The sequence below is a fragment of the Macaca thibetana genome, chromosome 7 (assembly GCF_024542745.1).
Source record: "Macaca thibetana thibetana isolate TM-01 chromosome 7, ASM2454274v1, whole genome shotgun sequence".
NCBI lineage: Eukaryota > Metazoa > Chordata > Mammalia > Primates > Cercopithecidae > Macaca > Macaca thibetana.
In genome coordinates, this window is record NC_065584.1 from 82,804,517 (window position 1) to 82,819,238 (window position 14,722).

Here is a 14,722-nt window from a genome sequence, read left to right on the forward strand (position 1 = left end):
TAAAACTGAAAAATGTGAAAATTTAAGGTTTTCCTTCTGATGAAACACTTAGAATGAATCATCAGTTAGGTTTCTGTTGAGCTGTACCCAGTGAAAAGCCCAAAGAAGCAGTGGCCTCAGTAAGTCAGTTTATTTTTTCTCATAGGAGTCCAGGTGGGTACCTCTGTTCCTCTACCTTACCTGCCTTCAGTTGCCTGTAGTTGCAAGAGGTATGGGCCACCTGCAGGGCCACACCTGCCTTTCAGGAAGGAAGAAGGGGCAGGGCAGAAGACAAAAGGATCAGGCCAGCTTTCAGTGAGTCCTGCCGGAAACCCAAGTGACTTCCTAGTGCATTTCATTGGTCACTCTAGTTGTGAGTAAGGTGAGATCGAAAACACATTGCCCAGCCTTATTGTGTCACACCCCATCCCCAGTGCCAGAATCAGGGTTCTGTTAAGAGGAGAGAAAGAATATTGGACAAGATGCTAACCCTATCAGCCAACTTCTGAAGAGTGAGCATACACCTTTTCTGAAAGGGATTTCACCTTTCTGAAACTGACTTCAAATTTGAAAGGTGAAACTGAATGTTCGCTTTTCTTAACTGATTCTAATTAATTTAAGATTTTTCTGTGACCCCTTTTGTTTGTTTTCTCCTCTGGTCCAAGAAACTTTTCTTCCTGCTAGTAGGTGTACCTGTCTTGATTTTTCTGCTACATAGCTATCAGTTTCAGAGCAATTAAATATGCACATAGATATTGGTCTGTGGGATTGGGACTAGGCCACAAGGGCATGAACTGCCCCCATTATCTTTTGTGAAGACACCTGCCATTTGTGAGTAATTGATTTGCTCTTTGCATGCCCTTCACGGCACTACCTGACCTCAGATCAAATGCAGTTGTGTTCAATAAATGCTGAATAAAAGATCAGACCGTCAGTGGGCAAAGCGTGGAGACAAGATAACCAGCTGTTTGATTATTCTTGGAAGCAGGGTGAGAGAACACCATTCATGCATCTTGATGAGTTTTCTGAACAGCACACTGATTTCCACTCTGTGTGGCCCCTGAAGTTCTATAAGGTGGTGAGAACTGAATGTGGTGATTTCAACAACCTCCTCCTTCCCACCTTCACCCACTGTGTGTGAACTGTTTCCAGGTCGTCTGCTGGGCTCAGTGTTTTCCATCTCTGGATGAAGTTGTTGACAATGCGCATTCGGTTATCCAGTCTGCTTTCAAATATGGTTCTAGTTTTCCCTGGTAAAAATGAGGCTCAGACAGCACCGTTTGTATTCCCTTGATATCATTTTTATTCTTCATGGCAAGACCTCCACTGGTGGGGTCAAAAATGGCCCTGTTAGAAAAGTTGATTTCTGGTTTTCTTCTGTTTACTCTCTTTCCCTTCACTTTCTTTTAGGAATTTTGTCAAATTCCATCCTACAATTTCATTGAATCATTGCTTTTTACAAGTTGACTATGTCCCCAACAACAGATTTGCATTCTCTTTTCTCAGCAGTTCACCTATTTGCAATCTTGTTTCTCAGACACAGAAAGAATTGAAGTAAACACATCACCCAGAGAGACTTGCTGAGGGGGAACTTGTGCAGATGCACATCCTGGCAGCCTGTTGGCATTCAGCCAGCAGCTCCTGTCTGAGGCCCTGTACCTGCTACTCACAGACTCTCAGAAACTAAAGGAAGCATTCACTTGTATTAGTCTCTGAGATGCTCTCACACAGGTGGTCCCCGAGTTAAGAACATACAATGGCACTCTCTCAAGGAGAGGAAGGAGCCAAAGAAGAAAGAGATCCAAAGCAGAAAAGAGCAGACCGCTAAGAGTAGGTTCTGCTGCAGATGCTGGGCTGTTGGGCTAGATACCCACAGCAGTGAACCTGACGTAGCTAGTGGGTACAGGGTCTGCTCCCCTTAGTCCCAGGACAGAAGTCAAAACTCTGGTTAGGTTTGTAAGCCTTTAATGATCTGGTTTCTGCTTGCTTCTTTACTATTCAACCTCCTGCTCCCTCCTCCCCCTGCTCATATCTAGCCACTCTTTACCCCCTACATACAACCTTCATGCCAACATCAGCCATATTGATTAATCTGATGAATCTTCATATTCCTCCATCATCCTTTAATCACATTTCCTATTTCCTAACCCAGCTGAATGTCATGAATCCTTCCATCTTCAGCTGTTGTGTTGTTTCTCACAGAGAATGAGGCCTCCTCTGCACGCCCATTGTGTCCTCATGCATCCCTATTGTGTCCGGAATTGGTGGGTTCTTGGTCTTACTGACTTCAAGAATGAAGCTGCGGACCCTCGTGGTGTTACAGTTCTTAAAGATGGTAGTCCGGAGTTTGTTCCTTCAGATGTTCAGATGTCCCCATAGTTTCTTCCTTCTGGTGGGTTCATGGTGTTGCTGACAGGAGTGAAGCTGCAGACCTTCGCAACGAGTGTTACAGCTCTTAAAGGCAGTGTGTCTGGAGTTGTTCATTCTTCCCGGTGGGTTCGTGGTCTTGCTGGCTTCAGGAGTGAAGCTGCAGACCTTCGCGGTGCGTGTTACAGCTCTTAAAGGCGGCGTGGACCCAAAGAGTGAGCAGCAGCAAGATTTATTGCAAAGAGCAAAAGAACAAAGCTTCCACAGTGTGGAAGGGGACCCGAGTGAGTTGCCGCTGGTTGGCTGGGCAGCCTGCTTTTATTCCCTTATCTGGCCCCACCCACATCCTGCTGATTGGTCCATTTTACAGAGAACTGATTGGACCATTTTGACAGGGTGCTGATTGGTGCATTTATAATCCCTGAGCTAGACACAGAGGGCTGATTGGTGCATTTACAATCCTCTAGCTAGACATAAAAGTTCTCCAAGTCCCCACTAGGTTAGCTAGATACAGAGTACTATTTGGTGTATTTACAAACCTTGAACTAGACACAGGATGCTGATTGGTGTATTTACAATCCTTTAGCTAGCACAGTGCTAGACAGAAAAGTTCTCTAAGTCCCCACTAGGTTAGCTAGATACAGAGTACCAATTGGTATATTTATAAACCTTGAGCTAGACTCAGAGTGCTGATTGGTGTATTTACAATCCCTTAACTAGACATAAAGGTTTTCCAAGTCCCCACTAGACTCAGGAGCCTAGCTGGCTTCACCTAGTGGATCCTGCACTGGGGCCACTGGTGGAGCTCCCTGCCAGTCCCATGCCATGCACCTGTACTCCTCAGCCCCTGGGCAGTTGATGGAACCCAGCACTGCCCAGCAGGGAGCAGCGCTGGTCAGGGAGGCTCGGGCCATGCGGGAGCCCACTACAGGGCGGGGGGGTTTCAGGCATGGGGGGCTGCAGGTCCTGAGCCCTGCCCCGTGGGGAGGTGGCTGAGGGTCAGCGAGAATTTGAGCACAGTTGCATGTGGGCAGGCAGTGCTGAGGGACCCAGCGCAACCTCCGCAGCTGCCGGCCCGGGTGCTAAGCCCCTCACTGCCCTGGGCCAGGGGCCCCGGCCAGCCACTCTTTATGCAGGGCCCACTGAGCTCACGCCCACACCCACCGGAACTCACTGCTGGCCCAGGAGCGCTGCACGCAGACCCAGTTCCCCGCCCGCCTCTTTCTCCACACCTCCCTGCAAGCAGAGGGAGGTGGCTCCGGCCTCGGCCAGCCCAGAGAGGGGCTCCCACAGTGCGGTGGTGGGCTAACGGGCTCCCCAAGCATGGTCAGAGCGGGTGCTGAGGCCGAGGAGTTGCCCAGAGCGAGGGCTGCTAGTGTGTCATCACCTCTCACTATAATGGCCCTTGCCACATTGTCCTGCATTTATGTTTGTCTACTCTTCCACTAGATGGTAGGACTTTGAGGTTAGAGACCATCTATTATTCAACTTTGTGAATATAGTATCTCGCATGGTGTCTGGCATATGCTCAGTACTAGTAAGTAAATTTGTGGATAGAACCAAAAGAAACTGGCTACGTTGTCAAATTTTATAGCTGAATTTTTCATCTCTTGGGTTGAGATACAAGCCCCTCCCTGCATGATTGCTTGGGTTTTTTTGTTTTGTTTTGTTGTGCTTTGTTTTGTTTTTCAAGACAGAGTCTTGCTCTGTCACCCAGTCTGGAGTGCAGTGACGCAATCTCAGCTCACTGCAACCTCTGCCTCCTGGGTTCAAGCAATTCTCTGCCTCTGCTTCTGCCTCTCAAGTAGCTAGGATTACAAGTGCCTGCCACCATGCCTGGCTAATTTTTTTGTATTTTTAGTAGAGATGGGGTTTCACCATCTTGGCCAGGCTGGTTGTGAACTCCTGACCTTGTGATCCACCCGCCTTGGACTCCCAAAGTGCTGGGATTACAGGCGTGAGCCACCTTGGCCAGCCAATTACTTGGTTTTAATGTCTGTCTGGGGTTGGGCTGAGGTAGAGTAGAGTAGGGGAAGTTGCTGTGGAGTCAGGGAGGAAGATGATTGATTTTGGAAAAGGTTTGCATCCAGGTCAACAAGTGTATGACACATACCAGCATAAAAATAGACCCACAGTTCTTATCAGTCTGCAGTCAGTCTATTTACTGAAAGGTCAAGAGGCTTCCAGCATCAAGCCAGCTGAGCAATAATAAAAAGGTACAGATGACAGATTGAGGATAAAGGGAAAATGAACACATGTTAATTACATATCATATACTTCATGGGTTTCTTACCCATGGAACCACTGTCTGGCAGAATGTTTTCAATATGAATGTTGAATTTGTATAGTCACAATTCTTAATCTTTGCCCTCTCTCTTATAGCCATCATACTTCTACTGAGGTTACCTGTGCCCACAGAAGGATAAGAGTTCTATAACTGAAACCATCCTTCTCCTTTGCTTCTAGACACCAGATTCTGTCACGATACCTTATACTGGGAATCATTCCAGTAAAATCACCCTGTTTACCTCAGCTGAGTGTTCTGCTATAGGTACCAATTGGATGGACAGGCAGGTTCCTCTCCAAAGTTAATCTGTAGGGTTTACATTGCCCTCTCAGCTTTATGAAAGTACAAATATATCAGATTTCTCAACAAGAGTTACATTTGGGGATTAGAGAGAAGGAGGTCAGTGATGACACACCTCTTCAAGACACTGTGCAGACAGGCACCAGGACTCTTCTTTTTGAGGATGCGTACTGGGACTCAGTTTGTTATGCTCTATAAAATTCTGTCCAGTACAGCAGCCACTAGCTCTGTGTGGCTATCAAGCACTTGTAATTAAAACCAATCCCAATTAAATTGTGCTCTGAGTCTACAAAACACACAAGAATTTTAAAACTCGGTATGAAAAAAATGTTACATAACTCAATAACCTTATATTTATTACATGTTAGGTTAAGTGAAATACATGATTTATGTCATCTGTTTCTTTGTAGTTTTCCATGTGGCTATTAGAAAATGAATGTTACCCACATTTTGTTTCCATTGGACAGTGATGGTCTAGAATCACAGAGTTTCAACATCATGATACAGTACATGTGAAGTATATGTACGAATTCAATAAACGTATCTTCATAGCTTTCATTTAGAGATAATGGCCACCGCCATAGGCAGAATAGCGGAAAGTTCTGTTTTCACCTCTCAGGTTAGCCCAACAGAGCTGTAACTCTGGGGAAAAAAAAAAAAAGTAATGTAGATTTACTTGAAAAAATGTTATGTAACCACATCTAATTGAACCCTTTGCTAAAATATTTCATTTACTTCTGTTGTTTCAGAGGAACCCATTGCCCTTTAGCTTGCCTAACAGATCTAGAATTGGAGTCAAGACTTCCCAAACTAGAATAGAAGTCAGGAAGGTATTCAAACACCAAGAGCTGTAATTACTTACTGCATATATCCCTGTGGTCTGTAGATGCAGCATCTCTGTTGCCTTGGCCACGGCCACCAGAGCACTAGCAGGGGATTTAAATGTTAGTTGGTAACTGTAGCAAAACATCTTGATATTTGGCTTGAGGTAAACCAACAGTATTTTATCAGACAAAGGCAAATAAATGCAATGATTAATTTCTTTTCATTGAATTCTGAGATGTAATTAGACTTCATTTTCTGCTTTTCAATCCCTTGTACTTATGTAGTCATTTTTTTTTTTTTTTTTTCAGTTTTAGGTTTATGGCACCTTCTGGGTGCCTGGAGTTGGCTGCTTAAATAATCTTCCTTCCCCCTGGACATCAACCCTCTGCCTTTGTTGTACCACCACAATGGTTTAATAGAGCAAGTTGAACATATGTTAAGTGCCTTAAACCAGCAAAATGAGTTTTCTGATAGGAATGTCTAGCCAGTGGGCAGGGACTCATGTTTAAAATCCTCTTGAAAGCTCAGGGGAGCAGGTTGTTATGGAGGACCCCTGGCCTGCTTCCTGGAGGGTGAGGGCCAACTTGCTTCCATTAAAAACAAATAAACAATATTAAAAATTTTAAATGTCATTCTTTATAATGCAGTCTAGTACTGGTATAATGAACTAATTCGTTTTGTGGGCTTTTTTTTTGTTTTGGTTTTTCTTTTCTTACTAAAATGTGAAAGAATGGCTTCCTCTGGGCCTTAGAATCTGGAAAGGGATTTGGTGTAGATGTTGATTTTATAAGCCTTAGAAATTATTATAGGAGCAGTGTCTACCATACAGCAAACACAAGGTCCTTGGAGTGGACTATTACTTTTTTTAGGCAGGGATAAAGCATGAAGCATGGTTAAGTATTATAATGATAAAATTGTCAGAGATGGGAGAAATGGAATCTCATGAAAAACGAAATCTTTGCCTGACTGAGTTAACTATTGTAGAGATATTAGGAGATAAACCATCCTAAGCCTAGGTGGGCAGGGGACAGCATCTGATGAAGCAGGGCTTCTGAAGCTTATCTGCTCACACATTTTGGTTCATATTGCTCTTGCATGAGAAAAAAGGTGGTGGGACTGCCAGCGCCTAGTATATTCTGTGTTTTTCAGTTCAAACAGCTAAATACTAGGATCTGATTTTCCCCTGCCTAAAATTTTATGTTATTTCTGTTGTCTTGTACAATGTGTGCATCATAGGTAAACAAAATGAATGGTTTTCTTCCCCATATAAGGTCAGGCAGATTTCTTGTATATAATTTTGCACCTAACCAACACATTGCTGCATTTGCAAAGTGGCAAAGGCTAAGTGATTTTTGATTGGCAGTTTTCAAACACCTTCCTTCCATAAAACCCAGAATACTAGGAGCAAAATAATTAATGAAATCTCTGAAAACCTGAATATACACAGGTAATTTTTTTTTAATCTCAGCCAAATGGCTGCATCCCTTCATACACGTGGACAATTAAGCTTAATGTCAGAAACAGTACTATTTAAAGAAAACACAACCAAGAAAATATTTGCTTACATTTCTTTATTCATGTTGCTGTGTATACATGTTTAAAACATATATCAACTATGGTCAGAAGTGATAATATAAATTACTGTATTTTCTATGTTTCTAAGATTGTGTGTGTGTGTGTATATGTGTGTGTGTGTGTATATATATATACATAACATTGTAATGAAATTGGGATGCGTCTTAGAATCTATGATATCTTTAAATGACTAGCCAGGTGGCAGTCATCACATAATTATGATTGCCTGTGCAGATTAGACATAACTGCTCATATTGTCATCACTTCAGTTAAGACAGGTTGAGTGTAATTGTCCCGTAAATTGCCTTCAAAAAGATTAGGCTGTTCAGTATATGTAAAAGCATAGGAACAAAGCAACAACATATATCTGTCTAATTCTAAAAGAACTCTTAGTAAGTATAAAAGTATGTGTTTAAAAAGTGTGTCATGGTTTAATTGGTAATATCATTTTTTAAAATTATACTTTAAGTTCTGGGATACATGTGCAGAACGTGCAGATTTGTTACATAGGTATACACATGCCATGGTGGTTTGCTGCACCCATCAACCCATCACCTACATTAGGTATTTCTCCTAATGCTATCCCTCCCCCAACGCTCACCCCCCGATAGGCTCTGTTCTGTGATGTTCCCCTCCCTGTGTCCATGTGTTCTCATTGTTCAACTCCCACTTATGAGTGAGAACATGTGGTGTTTGATTTTCTGTTCTTGTGTTAGTTTGCTGAGAATGATGGTTTCCAGCTTCATCCATGTCCCTGCAAAGGACATGAACTCATCCTTTTTATGGTTGCATAGTATTCCATGGTATATATGTGCCACATTTTCTTTTTCCAGTCTATCATTGATGGACATTTGGGTTGGTTTCAAGTCTTTGCTATTGTGAATAGTGCTGCAGTAAACGTATGTGTGCATGTGTCTTTATAGTGGAATGATTTCTAATCCTTTGGATATATATCCAGTAATGGGATTGCTATCACGCCAGTTAGAATGGTGATCATTAAAAAGTCAGGAAACAACAGATGCTGGAAAGGATGTGGAGAAATAGGAACACTTTTACACTGTTGGTGAGAGCATAAATTAGCTCAACCATTCTGGAAGATGGTGTGGCGATTCCTCATGGGTCTCTTTACTTATTTAGTGTCACATAAATAATAGTACCTGTTACATAAATAATAGTACCTTTTGACAATCAGTGACGACTTGGATATGATGAAATCTAATCTGTGAGATTCTATACAAATCTAATCTGTAAGAATAGATTTATTTGCAAAGCGAAGAGATTTCTTTCTTCATATTCTTCCTATGTGTGTATTTTCCATTTCTCCTCCTTTCCTCAAACTAGTGATCTCTTCTATCTAATGGTGGCATTACTCAGCGTCCAAAGAGCATGCCAACCTGGTTTTGGCGCATCCAATGACAATAGTTTTTGTTTTTTGTGTTTTGTTTGGTTTTGTTTTTGGCCTGTGATCCATATGTGAGGAGGAGGGGGAGCAGGAAACAACAGTGTTGAAAAGCAGACAGCAAGTGTTCAAGTAGAGTCTGGGACTGATGGAGCAGAGCAAGCGAGTAGACTCCCAAATGGCTGTCAAGTTTAGCTCTGATCTAATACAGAGCTCTAGTCAGTGGAACCATATACACAAAAACCTGCTACAGACACAAAAAATAAGCTAAGTTCAAAGACATCTGGTCCTAGCCAACCTAAAGTTACACTGTTAAGTCAAGGAAGAGTCACATGTGCTTTGTGATTCTACACACATTCTCATATTTCTCTCATTTGTTTTGGATTCCTGGGCTAGATTTCTCCTGTGAAAGGAGATATGAAAGAGAGTTGCCAAATTATCTCTGTCTGGTCTGTGCATGGATGTTAAGTTGTTAGTATGTGTTCATCAGGAAAAGATTACTTCCAAGAGCAATGCTACATCTGAGAAGAAAGATTTTCTAGGTGGAGTCATGTTGGCTTATCTTGGATTTCAATAAAAGAAGTCAAAGAAAAAGCAATCTAATATAATTGTATTTTAGTGTCATATAATCTGAAATAACAAGTGTGTTCGAAAGTAGACATTTTACACTCTTTGCCGACACATTTTCTCTTAGCATGTTTTTAGAAAATACTATTATATTATATGTAAAGCCCATATAACCCCATCTTATTAATATCAATCATCCTTTTGAAACTTCTCCACACATATCTCCACAACATGGAGATGTTTTTCTTCCTGTTGAAATTTAGATTATTCTTACTTGTTTTGACTTAGTTTGGTTCTTACTTTTTGCTGAGCCTTTTCACATGAATCATGTATATGGATTTATTTGGTCGGGGGAGGGATGTTGCTTTTTATCTCTTTTTCTTTTGTTTGTTTTGACATTTCTCTTAATTTCACTCTCGACTTTATTTTCTATCTTTTCCTTCATCGCCTCAAGCTTTCTATAATTTGGAGATTCCTGTATTATAAATGTTGTCTAGCAAAACCTATTTGCACATAAGAGGCCCTGCAGGATTAACTGTGGTAAAATGGTTTATTGTTTTGAGAAGCTGAGTGTATCTGATGATCCTACATTTGCCCTTGCTGCTTTTTCATATTTACTAAAGGATTTTAATTCAGTGCCATATTGCAATACCAATTTTTGTAAAATACAGTTCTAGATAGTGCACATTTCTCTGTGGGAAGATCAGTCTGTTTTAGAGGTTTTCTGTGCCTTCTTTTCGTATTCCCCTCTTCCACCATCCCATTGCTCCAGGAGACCTAAGGAACTCTGTGAGATGCATTAATGTAAATGTAAAGTAAATCAAGTATTTTTTGAGATTTTTTTAAAAGAGTATTAATATCACTTAAGCTTCTTAAAAAGCATCTTTTGGTATTCTTTATCAGAGGTCAGTATGCCTGTCTTAGGAATTTGATTTCAGAGAGTGACTTTATTGATTTTATAAACAAATTGTTATACTTCTTATTTTTCCTCCTGTGCCCCTTGGCTTTTATTAGTTGTTTTATTTTTACTTTGTCAGGGACTCTAATATTTACATTCTATTCTGCAAACATGCTTCCTTCCTACAATTGTTTGGTCTTAGTTCTGTATGTTAATGGATTTAATGCTTATCCCAGATCCTTTAACCATGGCCTCTCCATGTTTAGCCTTTATTTTTATTCAGCTCTTGATAGGCTGGACATCATCATGGAATGTCTGTTATCCTTTCAAGAGGTGATGAGAGTGCTACATTTTGTCCTTACGTTCTTTCATGTTTGAGAATATCTGTTGTGTTTATACTTTGAACAAGAATGTTTTGTCCAGTATTCTTAGATTGTACTTTCTTTCTCTCATAACTTTCTAGTTGTTTTACTGGCTTCTGTCACTGAATATTGCCAGGAAGAAGCTTTGAGCCAGACTGATTTATTTTCCCCTTCTGTAAATGACTCACTTTTATTCCGTCTTAATGTTAGAAAATTATTTCTTGATATTTTAGGTTCAAAAACTTAACAAGGTGATGTCTTTATATTAACCTGTATACTCTATAAAATCTACAAGTTCAATTTGTTTTGATTTCAGGAAGTTTTCTTCTATCATGTATCTTAGTATTTTATGCTCCACTCATTGGATTCTTTTCTTAAGGTAACAGTTATCTTTTTGGGATCATCTTTGAATTCCATTACTATCTTCTTATCTTTCATTGCTTCAATTTTGGTCTTTTACCCCACTACATTCACTATTATTTTTGTCTTTTTCTCATTGCTTTGTCTAGGAACCCAATAGTTACTAATTCTCGGGTCCCTGAATTGCTCTGTAATGTTGGGAAAATCACTTGATCTCCCCAAGAATCTAAGAGTTTTTACATAGAAACAGGTTTTCTTTTAACTGGACTTTGTATATTTTAGGATTTTTTGAAAAATAATTACATTAAAAAAGCATGACCAATTTTGATAAAATGTAGGATACAGTTGAAAACTGCTAAATCTGTAAAAAAAAAAAAAAAATTTTATAGGGGCATGTGTTCCATAATACTCAACAAAATTTGGTATTCAAGTAGAGATAAGACAATGTGATGAAGCTTGATGATTTTTGTTCTTAAATTTACAAAGTAATCTCAATTCCCAAGGGTGAAAGTGTGTAGACTGCAAAAAATAAAAGGTAAATAAAAATAAATTTTTAAAAATTACAATAACAACAATAATAGTAATAAAAATACTAAAGCTTTTTGGTGGATTAGCCCCTCAGAACATGCAGAAACTGTTTCTGTACTGACCATTTCTTCTGTCTCCTTGCTGTCTCCTACCCCTTTCGACCTCTGAATACTGTTTCAGTTGCTAAATCTTCTCTTTTCTATGTATGTGTGCTCTTTAGGAAGTTTCCAGTTATGTGACTTAATTTTATTTATTTATTTATTTATTTATTTTTTTGAGACAGAATCTCACTCGGTCACTCAGGCTGGAGTGCAGTGGTATGATCTTGGCTCACTGCAACCTCCACCTCCCTGGCTCAGGTGATCCTCCCACCTCAGCCTCCCAAGCAGTTGGGACTATAGACGGGCACCACCACACCCAGCTAATTTTTTGTATATTTTGTAGAAACAGGGTGTCACCATGTTGGCTAGGCTGGTCTCGAACTCCTAAGATCAAGCAATCCATCCACTTTGGCCTTCCACAGTGCCGGGATTACAGGCGTGAGGCACCATGCCCACCCCAGTTATGTGACTTTAATATTATCTATATGCCCAAGATTTCCGAATTGATATATTATATTTAGCCTGACCCCTTTCTACTGCTTTAAATCTTTACATTCAGCTGCCCAGTCACCATTTCCATTCATATGTCTACTAGGCTTCCCAAACTTAACATGGTCAAAACAGAGAGCCTATTGATTTCCTCTTTGTTCACCAAGTCCCTTTCTCCCCTAGTTATTTTACCTCAAATGGTAATAGTTGACTTGCATAGCCAGAAATCTTGGAGTCTTTCTTGATTTGTTCATTTCTTTTATCCTCCCACATCTCATCAGCCAGCAAGAGCTGTTAGTTCACCTTCAAAATGCATTTCTGATTCACCCCTTTCTATCCATTTAACTGCTACTACACGATTCCAAGCCAGCATCGTCTCTCTCCTGAACCACCTAGAATAGCCACCTAGCTGATTTTCCCATGCCTATTCTCATCTTCCACTGACTATAATTCATTATATAGATAGCAAACCAAATAATATTTTTATTTTATTTATTTATTTAGAGGCAGGGTCTCACTCTATCATCCAGGCTGGAGTGCAGTGGCACGATCATAGCTCACTGCAGCCTTGAATTGCTGGGCTCAAGCCATCTTTTCACTTCAGCTCCCTGAATAGCTGGACATAGTCATATACCACCATGTCCGGCTAGGCCAAAGAATCTTTAAAGACAAAATCAGTTAGATCTTACTTTCCCATTTATAACTATCAAATGGCTATATGAATAAATTTAAATCTTTTTTTTTTTTTTTTTTTTTTTTTTTTTGGAGACAGAGTCTCGCCCTGTCACCCAGGCTAGAGTGCAATGGCATAATCTCAGCTTACTGCAACCCCTGTCTCCCAGGTTCAAACGATTCTCCTGCCTCCTGAGTAGCTGGGACTACAGGCACCCCGCCACCACACCCAGCTAATTTTTGTATTTTTAGTACAGATGGAGTTTTACCATTTTGACCCAGGCTGGTCTCAAACTCCTGACCTCATGATCCACCTGCCTTGGCCTCCCAAAGTGTCGGGATCACAGGCATGAGCCACCGCGCCCAGCCCAAATCTAAATCTTATTAATCAAAATCTTAGAATGAATCCAAATGTGGGTGCTGTGGTTCCAAGATCCTAAACTATCTAGTGCCTCTTTTTTTTTTTTTTTTTTTTTTTTTTTGAAAGCCTCTTCTATCTTCTCTCTTACCCTTTATGCCCTTATGGGCTGCTCCAGCCACATTGGACCTCTACACAATTCCTCAGAAATACCAAACTTTCCTTTTATGACTTTTGCATTTGTTTGTCCTTCTAATTTTCTGTTGGTCTCCTGCCTGCCCCCTTCCTGATTCCTTGTATAGCTGACCACTAACTGGCAGGCCTCCACCCAGTACCACCTCCTGGATCACACTTGCCTTGACCACTGAATCTAAGTAGCCGCTCCTTCGCCTCCCTTGCCCACAGTCACATTATCCAGCCTTGGGGAATGTGCATTGGATCTTGGATCTCATTGCACTTATCACCATTTGGAATTATCTTGCTCATTTTTACCCTCTCCTCACTATAATATAAATTCCAGAAGAGAGTACACATCACTTGTTCAACACTGCTCCACTACCTGAAACAGTAGGTGCTCCATAAATATGAGGGAATTAGTTGAATGAATGAATGAGTCTTTAAAATGTGTTTTTGCTTCCCAAAAACGAAATAAGCCTAACTCTACCAAAGAAAGTTGTGTGGAAGCTCAGAGAAATGAAGAAGAAAAGGAATAACAACTCTCAACATTTAACTTTTTCCTCTCAGTGAGGGATAAACAGTAGCTTGCTGAGGATGCAGAATAGGCTTGAACAAGAGGTTATATATTTTTACACATCCAGATAATTGCTTTTAATTACTTTTATTAAAATAGCAGTGTTATAACCATTTTAAGATTTTCTCATAAAAGATCCAAAGTCTCTCCTATCACACAGACACAGACTTTTTAGCCCTCATTCACATTCTTTGATAGAGTTGTAATTTTAGTAAACCTGCCCCTCTTTAGATCCCAGTAAAACTCCTCCAAAGGCCTTTGCTTCAGTGTTATCAATTCATTGTGATGGCAGAGACCCTGGGTGTCATCACCAGAATAATGAAGTGAATTATTTAGTTCGTAGAGAATCAAGTACAGAGCATTTCTTCCCCTAACAGGTCACCATGAAAGAATTTATTTTCAAGGATGTCATATACAGGTAAAAACGTTGTTCATAAAATCTGTTCTAACTAGCACAGTGCCACAATCACAAAAATGTGTGGTGAAGACTTTATCATGAAAGATTTATTTCTCCAAGGAAATGTGGCTTTTCTTCAAAAACTAAAAGTTCAGTGGACAAATTAAAAACATATGAAAATACTCTCCCCAAATCTAAGAAAGTGCAGATATGGAAAGTGCAGGCTGTTATCTCCATGTGATTGTCTGGTCTGCTCTGCAGAATGGTGGGATGAGCCATCTGAGCAATATGTTACCACTTAAAGTAGATTTCACCTCCAAAAGTGGATTCATCGCAAGCTAACAGAAGCATAGCAAGTCTTGACGAAATTTAATGAAATGAAATGTTTCTGTAGCTATGGCCTGGGGAATATTTGTCAGTTAAAGTGCCTGTAAATGTTTCAGCCTTCTATCTAGAGGACACAGTCATATTCTTTTTCGTATATAACACAGTGCTGCTTTGTGATGG

At 40.4% G+C, this 14,722-nt stretch overlaps 1 protein-coding gene across 3 annotated transcripts in view; it reads left to right on the top strand.

Moving 5' to 3' along the window:
• The window catches only part of STXBP6 (syntaxin binding protein 6), a 252,267-nt gene that overhangs the window by 108,651 nt on the left and 128,894 nt on the right, over positions 1-14,722 (top strand). The gene's annotated exons all lie outside the window — the stretch shown is intronic.